The sequence below is a fragment of the Halyomorpha halys genome, unplaced genomic scaffold, assembly GCF_000696795.3.
Source record: "Halyomorpha halys isolate HHAL.00 unplaced genomic scaffold, Hhal_1.1 Scaffold337.1, whole genome shotgun sequence".
NCBI classification, from domain to species: domain Eukaryota; kingdom Metazoa; phylum Arthropoda; class Insecta; order Hemiptera; family Pentatomidae; genus Halyomorpha; species Halyomorpha halys.
Window position 1 is genome coordinate 940,000 of NW_027104734.1, and position 14,666 is coordinate 954,665.

Here is a 14,666-nt window from a genome sequence, read left to right on the forward strand (position 1 = left end):
TACTTTGAGTTGAAATTAATCTTTGCTCGTTTAAAAACATATATTTTTGTACTATTCACTGTGGCAATACTCTGCCACACAAATTTTCAAAATGAGCCTTTCAGATTCATGCTGTTTTTCAATTTCAGGCGCTTTTTAAATATTGCTCGATTTAACGATCTTAAAGTTTTCTCTTCCCGTTTTAAGCTAATAATTCAAAAGTGATATAGGACCGTCGCTCCCCTAGGGTTTTAGCGGGGCGGGTTTGGCGCGGAAGGATTGCCTTTTTTTTGTGTTATGATCTCCTCTTGTGAGATTGTGACATGCACATCAGACACACCGCAGTTTCAACAATTTTCTTTTAATTATCAAAGTACTTTTGATAATATTTCTATTCCAAAATTTTTAAATTTTTCTTTTGCAATAGAAATGGCAGAAATATAAAAATGGAACAGTTAACTAAAATTTTTCTCTTACCTCCTTAAATTATATTAAGTACTTTCGAAAAGTTTATATTTATCCATTTTTAATTACAAATAAAAATTTGAAATAGTTTTATTATTTCAAACAAACAAGTTAAAGCTAATTTAGAGGAAGTTATTTCGAAAATGCGGCATTTAACTCCTGTCAAACAATTTCAATAAGGATAAGAAAAAATCAAAGGTACTTTGGAGGAAGATCATCTTTAAAAAAAATTCTTCCTTTAAGCCCTACATCAACCTTTTGTGGCTACATGGGGCAAAAATTTCAAAAAGTAAGAACCAAAGGCCTTGGATTCAACTGAAAATGAGAGTGTGTAACTATAATATATAACTAGTTTATAGCTAAACCCATCTAGTAATATTTATAACTGCAAGAGATCAATTCCTTTTTGATTTTCCATTTAGTGAATTTAGGAACAAAGTAAAAATTTTAATTTTTATTTATCAAAATTGTGAAGAATGGAGCAATCCTCTTATTGATGCCGAATCCTTTATTAATTTTAGTATATGTTAGTTTATTCTATTTTCTAATCATTTTTCTGTTAAGATTTACTATAGAGTCTTTTTATACCAGGAATCATATGATTTAAGTCTAGGATTTAGTAGAGACTTTTAATATGAGTTTTTTTTGGATTTTGCCCATTATAAGCTAGAGGGAAATAGGATGAAAGGAGGATGGAAATTCAAGTGGCTTGGGAAGTTTAGGTATAATTTTTATTACAGACAATTTTCAAGTATCTGGAAAATAGATTTATGGGAGCGTCGCATTATAAATATAGGTGAGAAACTGCTTTACCAAGGAGCTGTTCTAGGATATGAGATATGATGATATCTTTATGTCATAATAAATGATATTTATTATTTTTGATGGATGAGAGACGAAAGGTAGAAGGGACGTATGGAATGGATTGGTTAACTCTGATTTAACATGTTAAAGATTGGTTGGATTAAGGATATTAAGATGGATAAAGTTTTGAAAATGAATACGTCAAAAATCAGTAAAGGAGAAGAGGATTTGGAAATAGGATTTGAATGCATGCAGAAGCAGAACCGGGAAAATCCTTTGGTGACTTTTCCTTAGGTCATACAAGAGAATAATTGATTGTGTATTTGGAAAGATGGGTATTTGGAATGTAATGAATATTTCTAAGATAGGAGGATTCATAGGTGCAGGGACGTACCTAGCGGGGGGCGGGATTGGGGAGCTGCCCCCTCTTGAATTGAAAAACATTATTATTATTATATAAAATATTTTTTTCAAGCAAATACTGGTTTTAATAAAGTAATAAAGCACTGTGACAATTATGTATAATTTTCTTAAAATTTTGTTAACATTCTCCTTATCCGTGCTAAAATGTCACCACCTGATTGACCATGGCTTGCCCCCCTCCCCATTGTTTACAGCCTATTGCATAGGAGAAAGGATGGAATAACTATCGGAAATTTATTTTTATGAAACGAGGCAATAGGCAATATTTTTCTAATATCAAGAAATAAACTTGTTATTAATAAAAACGATTTTTGGTATAAAAAGTAACATCTAATTGGTGGAACAATTTTTTAATCCATCATCCATGTGCTTTCCTTGTATGAGAAGATCTGCACAGGGTTGAATCACTAATCTCCAGAAGCCATCAAGTGCTAAACTGCGAAAAGGATTAAGTTTTAATAATAAAATACGGAACTTGAGTATAGGAAAATATGTGAAGATGGTTGGAAAACGAGCTGTGGAATAGGCTTGAAATTAGTATAATTAAGTAGCGAAATGGAGTTGAGTAGGATACTTTAGTTGTGAAGATAAGTTGAGTTGGACTGGTAGGGTTGTAGGAGAGGCCTCTTGGCTTACCCTCATCCACTTGAAGCAGTTATCCGCTGGTGTAATGACTCCCCAAGAGGTAGTTAGTTCAATACCTCCTCTTCCCTATCTCAAGTAGAAGGGGAAAATTACATCTTATTAGGACTGGAAATTTTCAATTCTACATACAACAGTTGCTGAAAGAAAAAAGCATTGAGTGGAATATATAATTGAGGAGTTATAACCACAGCCCGGATTTGTATACGGTGAAAACCCGCAGAATACGTCATGTAATATGCAATAAAAAAAACCGGATGCGGTCAAAAAGCAAAAAAGTATTTAATAATGTTGAAACAAGATAAAAATTATTAAATAATGAAAATGTCAAAAATTAAAAAAGAAAATACAAATAAGTATAAATAGAAAACAAGTATATTCTATTCTATTCTATGTCTATTATTTATTATTATTCACATCTTTTTTATTTCCGTTGTATAAAAATAAGCATAAATAGAAATAAAAACCTGTTCTATCCTGTCTAATATTTATTATTATTATTTTCTCTTTGTTCTTTGTATTGCGGATTTAGTATCTGAGGTGGCAAACGAGAATCCAACCACTTGTATATTATTCTTTTTTTTTTTTTCAAATATTTAAAGCATCTCAAATGGTTCAGAACTCAAACTCAGTATATAAATTATATAAACATTACGATTATTAGTTCTACTCCAGTAAAACGAAAAAAAAAACGCTAAACAATTATAAATATATTATATCTATTGTCTTGTTTTAATACTTTATCTATTTTAGGGGTTTGAAAAAAAAAATTAAAAATTTTCAGACAGTACCTATGTAATGTACAGTACATCAGTAATTTCAAACCATCCGTGCCTGCCACTAATTATTATATCGCTTTTTAGATACATAAAGATAAGTATAAAAAGAGAAAAAGTATTCTATTCTATGTCTAATATTTTTTGCTATCGTATCCCTTTTTTATTTAAGATATATATAAGTAGAAAAAAAATCTATTCTATATCTAATATTTATTATTATTATTCTATTCCTTTTTTATTTATACTTATCTTTGTACATCTTATTTTCATTTCCTTTAATTTACTTTGCTCAGTTTTATATAATTTTTCATATATTTAATTTTATAATAAATATATGTAGGAGCGGGGTAGCTCAGTAGTAAAGTATTTTGCAACTAATTTCAAGGACCTGGGTTGTAATCCGGCTGTGACAGATAATCATTTATTCGGTCACTGAAACCGTAAATCAACCCTGTGGGTTCAGAAGCCCTCCAAACTCACAAAGTGGGTACTCTTAATTAGAGGAAATCTGGCGGTCAAACGTGATTCTGACTAAATCACCCCTTTGGACAACCGTTGGTCTAGTACTTAACAGTACTTCCATACAAGGTACTGTACCCCTGACCCTTCATGGGTTGTAGCAGTAATAAAGTATAAATATAAATATTTATATTTTGTATATTACATCTTTATTTTTCCTCATTCGTGTTTGAAAATGGTTGGTTCCCGAACGAGGTTCCGTAAAATAATTTTAAAATGGGTCATTCCACATCAAATCAACACAGTTTAGAATATTAATATCTCAGATTTTCTTACATTTTGCACAGATTTTGTGTAAGTGTGGTAAACTTTCTTAGATTTAGCTGAAAAGGTGGCATTCGTGGCCTTTTCTAACCACGCTCTAGTGATGTTACAATCAAGTTAAAAATAAACTATAATTATATATTAACTTTTTTTTGCTTTAATTTCTTATAGGATGTCAATAATGCTGTTTTCTAGTTACAAGCGGAAAACTTAAAACACATCCAAAATGTTGGAATTTTTTGTTAGCCGTTGTGAAGTCAGGAGTAGAACCTTGCTAAACCTGAAGTTCGTATCCTGCGTCCCCCAAAACATGTAGAATTTTTGAGAAAAAACTTATACGACCTTTGTTCTTGAATCTTTAAAGTCTATTTTTTTATAATGCACTCTAGTGGCGTCGTAATTTAGATGAAAATAGTATACGCATTATGTAGCTAATTTTGTCTATTTAAATGTTCATCTTAAAAATAATTTTTTTTATATAAACGAATGACTGAAAAAAAGTTACAATTTTTTGGTTTTAGTTCCTATTTTCGTAGTGAGGCCAAGGTGCCTACAAAAATAAAACACTTTTTGAATAATCAGAAAAAAATCTGTTTTTCTTTTTCGAAAAACATTTTGTTGACTGAACTTGGCGTCGTAATTTATACTAAATAGGAAAATAGTATACGTACCATGTAGATTATTTTGTCTACTTAAATGTCCATATTTGAAGAAATGCTTAGTTTTTAGTTTTTTTTTTTTTTTTTTTTTTTAATAATTTATTTATTGATATTTACAACTGTATACACATATATACAACAAGTAAATTTGCTGTAGGTGACATAGTGACATGATAAAAACATGTGGAGAATCTACCCATTGATAGAACTCCAAAAACATTTCTAGAGGAGAAGATCTCGAGGCCATCTTCTTTTCAGACGCCTAGGAGGATTATTAGGTAATGAAGGAGAAGCCAGGTTAGAAACAAGTGGATTTGGGTGGTTGAGAAGTTTATTATGGAAGGAACGGTATCTGGTTCTGGCCAAATCGGCAACATATGGAATATTGAGGTCCTGATGGATGACTTGATTTGTGACAAAGTAAGGAGCATTAAGGATTTTACGAAGGATTTTGGACTGTAAGGATTGGATTCTGGAGAGTTTTTAGTTATAAACGAAAAAGACGAAAAAAAAAAAGAAAAACGAAATTATGGTTTTAGCTTCTATCGTTGTTGTAAAGGTGTTTAAAAAAAATAGTAATAATAATAATAACAATAAAATAGTTTTAGATCGTTCAGAAAATAATTGTATGTTTTTCTTCTTCGGAAAACATTTTGTTGACTGGACTAGAAGAAAATGTGTCTTGCTGGTTATCAGCTTTTTGAATTAGACTCTCAGAAATTATTATAATCTTATAAAAACCTAATTTCATATTTCAAAATTAAGTTTTATTTAGTTCCTCTTGCATTATACTCAGTCTTCTTAACTATTTTTGATTTCATTTGTCAAGCAATGAACTACATTATTTATATCTGATATTTAATGTGGATAGTAACAGTGATGAGGAGACTATAGGCTGTTGAATAAAAGGTGTTAAATCACTGCTTAGTGTTTAATTGAAGTATCCTATATTTTATTGTTAATTACTTAATGTAGTGCCGAAATATGGAATCAGTTTAACTTGATTTTGTTCGGTAACATGTTATACGACAACCCTGTTGTTAACTTGTTCCTTAGTAGCTTTCCGACAATCCTAAAAATATCTCTCAAATTTGAAAACAGTGAAGAAATTTAAAAAGGTATGGTGAAGTAATTAATTTATCAAAGAAGAGTTTAAAAAAATAGCCTTATATTTGACAATCATTATACCAAAAGCGTTAGTAATGATTCTTTAGAACTTATTGTTAGTGATAAAGATAAAAAGGATCTTATGGTAATTACTGAAAAAATAACATATATTTTAGACCAAAAGTTTATAAGACCAATAAAAGGTTACTTTTTATTCGAGTGACATAAATGCATCAGCAGTCATTTGATGAATTCTTGACACTCGCGATAAATCAGAATAATAAATGCCAGTTTAATATATATAAAGAAGAATTATTATGTGATAAAATTGTTGTAGGCATTACTAATGGTCAATTTCGTAATTCTTCATTATCAGAAGATGACCTCTAGTATGATAAGACAATGATCATATGCAGAGCATCAGAATTGATAGAAAAACATTTCTCGGAAATGAAGATCATGGAACAGTTACAAATTTACCAATAAAAAGGAGAAATATTGCTCGTTCTGACCAAGGTAGAATATTAACCAATTCACTCCCAATACGTCCCAGTGGACTCTTGTCTGTAGAGTACTGTAAATGGATTGTTTCCTCGTACCATTGGGACACCTCGCCGTACCACAGGGACAAAAACCATTTTACAACCCCAAAAAATAATAATAAAAAATTATTTCCCATCATTAAGGCCTCATTAACACATATTCATCCGGTAATTTTTTGCAACACCATTCACAAAATTCTGGCATTTTTGACACTATCAGTAGAAATGATATGGAAAGGAAAAGCTTCATTTAGAACACATAGGCAAACGAGTAAACAAGTAACAATATATAATAACAGAATATGATTTTTTTTTTCCTTTTCATGAATTTTTTCACCTCTTTTATACTTAATGAATTTTTTTTTGTTAATTCGACCTTTTTTATCTCTTTCTTCCTTTTTTATCCTTTCCCCTTTCTTTTTTTTCATATTTTCTCTTTCAACACAATGTTACTTTAAAAGAATAATTGATAAAAATAGTGATAGATATAATATTATTGGCACGACAGACCGCGGAGACCCAAGGCTTCCCACGATGTACAAAGGAAATACATCACGCATTTCATGACGTGGTTTTCATAGAGTGGTTTTCATCGTCACTTCCACGCCTATTTTTATGAGTGCCACCCATTGGCTAACGGGCTTTACAAATGCCCGGGGGGAGGCTGTGATTATTGTATAATTATATGCTTGAAAAAATCCCGGATAGAGCCGGGGACTCGAACTCGCAACCTTTGGGTTGGCAGACAGGCGTGTTACAACGCTGCTACTATCACCTCGATAGATATATAAATATACATAAAAATAAATAAATAAAAAACAGATGAAATTTTGGAAAATAGTATGAAAACATCTTTGTCTATGTATATTTAATTTGTTTGCTTTCTGATGTTAAAAAAATCATCCACTAGAGAGTAGAAATAAATTACTGCAAACACAAAGTTATTATTCTCTTTTTATTAGACGAAGTAAATTATTTTTGTATCTTTAATTTTATAAATAATTCATATTTATTCAGCGAATGGCACAGTTGGAAACGTTCCAGTATGAAGAGGAATGTCGCAAAAGTCAAAGTTATCACCGCACTATCAAAGTTATCACAATCAGATAAGTTGTCTGCGCATAATTCTTTTTCGTTATCCATTTAGAAATACGAGTATTTTATTATTTTATTTTGTTGAAAATTGCGTCAGAAAATTAAGAATGATATGACTAAAATAAATATCCCAACACCCAAGCACTTAAACTTAGAATATAATTATTTTTAAATTTTTTTTTTTTTATGACGCAACTGAAGCTGAAATTAGTTCTTTATTGAAATCATCTCTGTTTGATAAAATTTAGAATTAAAAGAGCAAGAATCAGCAATTTTCTGTATTATACAAATGAATTTTCGTGATTGTTTGAGAATCGACGAATTTTCTTCATACGGACGAATATGTGTTAAGAGATTTCAAGGTTATTTTTTTTTGTTTTCTCAATTTCTTCATAATGGGTAGTGAAAGGGTTTAGTGACAGTTTCTTTTGTCGTATAAGTAAATCTAAACGTGGCTGACAGTATTGTCCAGCATTTTGGAAAAAGTGATTTTGTGGGCCACCAAATAGAATTTTACCGCGCTAGGTGAAGATACTGGACGAAGTAAGTGAAGATAATGGATATCGACATTCTCCTAGTCCTTGAGGTATAAGGGTGATAAAGTTTGATCTTTATGTTGATGACCTCAGGACACAAATGTATTGCCTGTAAAGCCACATATGAAACATTGAGATTTGTAAAAGGAGTGAAGAGAGAGAAAATGCTTTATTTGGCGATGCTGTCCTCATACATTGGGTCGCTATGCCACACAGTGTACCCATCAATCCATAATTGGACATATATACATTACAATACATTAACATTTTTCATTTTTCAAACAATAATCATCAATAAACTACAAATACATTTTTTTCTTAACAAACAATTTTTTTTTTCATATGGAATCATATATTTGTTTACCTCCTCGCACAAAGCCAAATAACAATTTACCAATTCATTCAATACATTATTTCCCCTGTTTAATACTTCATAACTCTCCTGTCCAGTGATCTACAACAACCATTTGATCAATCTAGCAAATTTACAGAAACTATCGATAGATAGCAACGCATAAATAAAACAATCACAACAGTAGAACAGCAGTTAACTTTTAAAAAAAACAATTACATAAATTTAAAAAGAACTAATACATACATTTTTAAGAAATAAGTTAGAACACAGATGAATATCATCATAACTAATGCCTATTCAGGTGATGATGTATGATCCCCAGGGAGTCCAAAATAATATTTTCCGCCAAGATCGTTATATCCCCAATGCTAGCAACTAGATCTTCCAACAAGCTCCTTGTTCTATTCGATATTGTTCCCCGAGATCCAAACCAGAGGTCTCTCACGTGTACATATCATGTGAAAGACTGTTTACTGTGTCTGGCAAACCACTGACATTTTTCAAAGATCCTTCATTCAAAATTCACCCTCGACATCTTATCCTAGAAATTCGCAACTATTCTCTTGAGTCTAGATGTGAATAATAATTCTATTAATGAAGTTGAACGCAGTATGATCTTTCTGGATAGTTTCGTTTTATTCTTCTTGTCTATCTACAGTCCAAGTGCTGTGAAGGCTAAACCAGACTAAGGGGAGTGTGTTCTGGCCCATGCCTCCATTTCATTGATAATAGTTTTTGTTTGCCAGATGAAAGGTAAGAGTCTTTGGACGGTTGGTCATAAAACTAGAGGCGAAGAACTATTTCCGCCCCTTTCAAAGGCGCTCTTTGTACCTCGATGGTCGTTATATCTATGCGACAGCCTTCAACTGAAAAGAGTTCATCCTTCGGCTTTTCGCAACTATGTCTTCACCAATCATTTATTATATCATTTCAAATACAATGATTATTATGTGACGGATAAAGAATTGTTATGTGTATCACTTAAATCACTAAATTATCACGAAGTCTGAATAGAACCTTTGAAAACTACTATGCACTGGCCATAAATTCAGATAATAAAAATAAAATAAAATTAGTAATTTCCATAACAACATGAAGGACAACGTAGACAGAAATAAAAATGCGAAAGTGGCATATAAAATCAGCAGTCTTAACTGCCAGTTTTTAATTTTTCTTTTCTCCGATCAATATTTTGTTATTTACTCTCATATCTTAAAACAAATAACATGCTATTTTTCAGTATGAAATTTTCTGTTAATTGGTGCTATAGAACATTTTAAAAAAATTTAAGATGGTGGCAAAAAAATTTTGCTTTCAATTTTTTTTTTTTCCTAGAAAGTCATCAAGGTGCCAACAACAAACAAAATAATATGACACATATTTTTGTCCGTATATACCCCCTACTATAAAAATGACAAATGTTTAAGGGAAAAACATCATTTAATTTAGATTTTATGCAAATTATACCCTTTATTGTACAAATAAATAATAACAATAAACGTTCGTTGAGATTGTGCTATGATTTAAAATATATATGTTTTATTGAAACAATTTGAAATGGATCTTTAAGACTAATAGCGGGTTACAAGACAATTATCGAATATACAACGAGGAAAAGAACATGTGCTTTATTATTTAAATAAAGTAGATAATAATTATAATTTTATTACAGTCAAAAGTATTTGTACACTGGTTTTAAATCGAATTAAATAAAAACAATGTAATTATATTATGAATAAATTATTTATTGTTTATCAATAAACATGAGCCAAAGTACAGTTACACGTTATTATTTTTTATATTGAATTTGCTATATTTCTTAATTAAATTTATGGTAAAATATTCATCAATATTTAGTAATATCTCACTCGTCGAAAACAGTACTTCTTAAAATATAGAAATTAGAAACATAGCGTTTTCTGACTTCATCCGTAAACTATTTTTTTACAGTTGTTCTATAGGATAAATATTCAGTGACTGTAGGGGTTAGATTCTTAGTTCATGGCGTATTCTCGGAGCCATTGTCCAGAAAAATTTACTTTTCTCTTTTTCCTAATTTGTTAACACTAATTGAAAGATTTATTTATAACATGTAAACAAGTCCAAAGTATAACAAAAATCCAAGAGATCTCACTCCACCAGTATTCATAGGACTCCAGACCAAGAGTGACATGCCTCAACGCTTAACAGTGGAGGTTGCGTTCTTTGTTTCCATTTCAAACTACAGTCCTTTCGGTTGCGGGCATTATTTTTCAAATAGGCCCAGTTCTCGTATTTAAAAAATAAGTTAAAGGTTGGAGAAAAAGGAATACAGCAATGGAAACGAGAAATACAGCCCTCACTTTTAAACTTAGAGGTAAGTAACTCTTGGTCCGAAGTTGAGAGCTGCTGGAATAGGATCTCTCGAATTTATAAATAGTGTAATGCAACACGTAAAATATGTTGAATTTTTAAAAAAAACTTTAAATTAGTCTTGAAAATTTCCGAAAAGAAAAAATTACATTTTTCAGCAGGAAAGAACTAACATACAACAATACAACTCAACAACGAATTGAAATGAATGGTATTCCCCTGTAGTCACCGGATATTGATCTTGTAGAACAACTGTACAAATATCTGAAGGATTAAGTCAGAAAACGCTGTTTCTTCCCTTTATTACTGGGGAGTAGAACAAATTCCATCGCGTCTTTGACGTGAAAAATCTGTACCAAGAGTCAAAGGTGGCTCTAGTAAATATTATTAAATGGAATTAAAAATATCCATATAGTATCAACATACTTGTTTTCTTATAACTCCTACGTTTCGGCCATTCTAAAGGATATTATAATATCATAGCTATCAATGTCATTAAAAATTTGTAGCCTATTCTACCTTTGTCAAAATATCAATCCTAAATTGACATTTTTTAGTGATATTGTTAGTTATGAAGTTATAAATAAGAATTCCTTAAGAATGTCCAGGATGGCCGAAACGTAGGCGTTATAAGAAAATGAAAATGTTGCGACTAAATGAACATTTTTTATAATAATTGATAAACAAACCAGTCTTAAACAAAAAATTAATAAATATTTTACTGTATTACTTCGATTACATTTAGTACTTGTATAAATTGAATTCGGTAACATAGTTAAGAAAAAAAATAAATGGGCCACCCATAGCTCAGTGATTAAGACATAGTGTTACCAATTTGATGTCTATTGGCGGTGCCGGTTCGAATCCGGCCTGGGACGTTGACTTTTTTCATTGAGTGGCGGCCCCACAAAATGAAGAACTTTGTTGACCCCCAACCATGGTTAGGCAGTATAGGACTCCAATGGGAGTCTTGGCCGAAAAAAAAAAAAAAATGTAAAAATACGTTTAAATCACGTTTTCGGTTGATCGTGTTGAATAATTCATTTTAATCCAATCATGTATGGTTTACATATCAAAATACTTTTTATTTAGTTAGATTTAAAACAGATGTATGAATACCTTTCACTCTGACTATATTGTTATTGTGAATTAATAAAATATTTAAATGATTAATATTCGTAACTTCAGATATTGTAAATGGACTAAAACCTATTTTATATTAAAATATTTGTTGCAAACTTACAGTCTTAATATAGTTATATTGTGCAAGCATTTATGAAACGTTTATTGTAAATAACATTTATTCTTCGAAGAAATAATACTAAACATATTATTAATTTTTTTAAAATAAAAATTTCCTAAAATTAAAAAACTTAGAATAAACTTACAATGTTTTAATACATATATTTATTTTATTTTTGGATGTTTCGGAGATATTGTTCCCCGCTCTTCAGCATAATATATATTAATGTTTTTGACCTATAAGCGATTATTATTTTTGAAAAGTAGATTTTATTTAATGAAACAAATAAAAAGATATTTTATTAATATAATAATTATAAACATTGATTAGCACAGTGCTACGTCAACCTAAATAATGAAAGTGCATTGAGTTAATAAGGAATGCGTTCTAAAATATATTGAAACATTGATGAGGGAGATAGTATTAGTACAGTTTTCTCGTGTCTGACAGTGTAATTTTAGAGGAAAAAAACTATGAACTTATTGGATGCCAGTAGTACTTTGGAGGCTTTTGTGATCGAGGGGTTTGAGGCGTCATGGAATGAATACTCGACCTCCCCCATATGTCAGAAATGACCAGGTAGGGGAATATAAAGTTTTAGTCCTTTAATATCAAACCTATAATTTATAGAAAACAAATTCATATTATTTCATACCCATCTGCTAGGAAGATCCATCGAGCTCTTGTAGCTGCGATCTTTCTTGCTTCTTGCTATGACTAATCGCCTGCCCCAGGTGCTCTTCTGTTAGTCTGTTCCATGACTATTATTCTGTATTATTGCGAGTTTTACTATAAAACTTGTGTTTCGAAGGCATTGCCTGATTTTCTTTAAATGTATCCTATCTACTCCCATTTCTTCTTTCTTATTTCCAGAAGGATTCGGATGAAGCTTGTTAGCTGCTCTGAAGTCCTCAAGAGCTAATAATTATTAGCTCTACAACCTGCAGATCTCCAGGACTCTTCGCAATCAGCTGTTGATGAAGGATTCGCTCGGTGATGGTTTCGGCAACCTTATAGTTCTATACCAGAGAAACCAAAAAATTAAACTAGTTAAGACAACTGACCCATTTGGACAATTTTCCAGGTTGATTCATTTGGAGAATTTTTTTTTTCTTTTGTGACCATTGTTTATATTATTATTTCTCTACATTTTATTGAATTCCAATGTTAATGCAACCTTATAAGAGCCAAATATTAGTTTCAAATAAAGAAAAACTATTCAATCGTTTTACTACATCCTTCCCGGGAACGTTTAGCAAAAAGCCCCATCACAATTGGATGAAATACGAACGAACAAATATAATTTTTTTATATTAGAGTATTGTCGTAATTTTAAATTGAAATACTTGTTCCAGTTGATCCTGGACTGAACACTGAACAGATCAGGTTTATTCTCAGCATAAAGCTATGACAAATAATGAATAGTTTAAAAAATGAAATATAAACATGGGATATTAATTATCGAATTGAGGAGAAGTAAGAAATGATTATAGTCCCGCCTCACGCTCGCCTAGCGCTAACAGATGTTGGACACAGCCGGCCCGGAAGTTTATCTCAGTTTATCGGCAACTCTCCTTTCATCTGACATTCTTCCCCATCCACTATCCCAAAGACCCCATTTAAAGCCACCGTATTCCCTTATTACCAGAGTCCTCCGCTTTGTAGCAATTTTTTTTACAAACGTGAACCATAATCCACAACAGTTAACGTTGATATGCTATATTCAATAGTGATCTTAACGCTTCCTTCTGGCACCCAAGGAGACTTTACTGAGAGTCAATGCTTATCGTTTACGCTGATATTTTTTATAAATGGATAAGATTTTATCTGGTTTCGGGGCAAGTCTGATTATAATGGAGTTATTTTTTATAGAAAAAGTAAAAAAAAATTACAATAATACAAGATCCGTAGTGAAATTAGGTGTTTTATTTTAAGAAAAAGTTTCCATCAACCTAAATTCCATTCAATTTGCATTTTCAGCCAACTCAAAGCAGGGACGTTTCAGACAAAATTCAAAATCAACCAAATCAAAATTTTTTTTTTCAAAATATAAATCATCTGAAAACAGCAAGATAAATGGAAAAAAAGTTTTGGAATTATGTCAACTGAAGTGGTATTCCTGCTTAAAATCAACAATTTTTTATGCATTTAGGGGTTGTTCAGTTTCATGGATGCTTGAAACAAACCATCTTCAAAACCTTTTTTTTTTCAAAGGTATTTGCTTCGTCTCGGCTCGTAAACTATATAAATAGTTAATCAAATTTTCATAATTAGTACTAAATAAACATGTAATGCTGCATACATTAAAAAAAATTTCATTTAATTTTTATTATTCGAAGGTAATTATGTAATTGTTAGATTTTTATTCTATATCGCGTATTAACTAGCCTTCCTACTTCAATTCTTTATTTTATTAATTTCACATTAATATAATAACCTTGTCGACGTTTCGGACGATCAGTCCATCTTCAGAAGCCATTTTCTCAATACCACCCATGGTTAATTAAAGTCATCGTTGTTCAATTTCCAAAAAAAATATTGTCATTTATTTTTTTTAAAAAACCTTTAACACTGTACAATGTTCCCATTGCATTTTTCATTATTTACTCTTTGTAATTGAATAAAAATGACCTATACAAACGATGTAATTGAAGAATTGGCTACTGAAGATAGGTGGACCGTCCAAAACGTCGACAAGGTTTTTTTATTGGTGTAAAAATAATAAAATTACGTGTTGAAGTAAGAAGGCTAGTTAACCCCGAGATAGAAAGAAGCACAATTAAAATTCGTGTTTTAATGTATGTATATATGTATTCAGATATATATAAAGAGAAGCGCGGGGATAGGAGGGAACACAATAAGCCAACGGCGGTAAGAAAGTAATTTTTCTTGAATTTTCCCC

General features: G+C 30.9%; 1 protein-coding gene across 1 annotated transcript in view; it reads right to left on the reverse strand.

Moving 5' to 3' along the window:
• Nucleotides 1–14,666, reverse strand: part of LOC106681416 (protein Wnt-4) — a 76,915-nt gene that overhangs the window by 26,218 nt on the left and 36,031 nt on the right. The gene's annotated exons all lie outside the window — the stretch shown is intronic.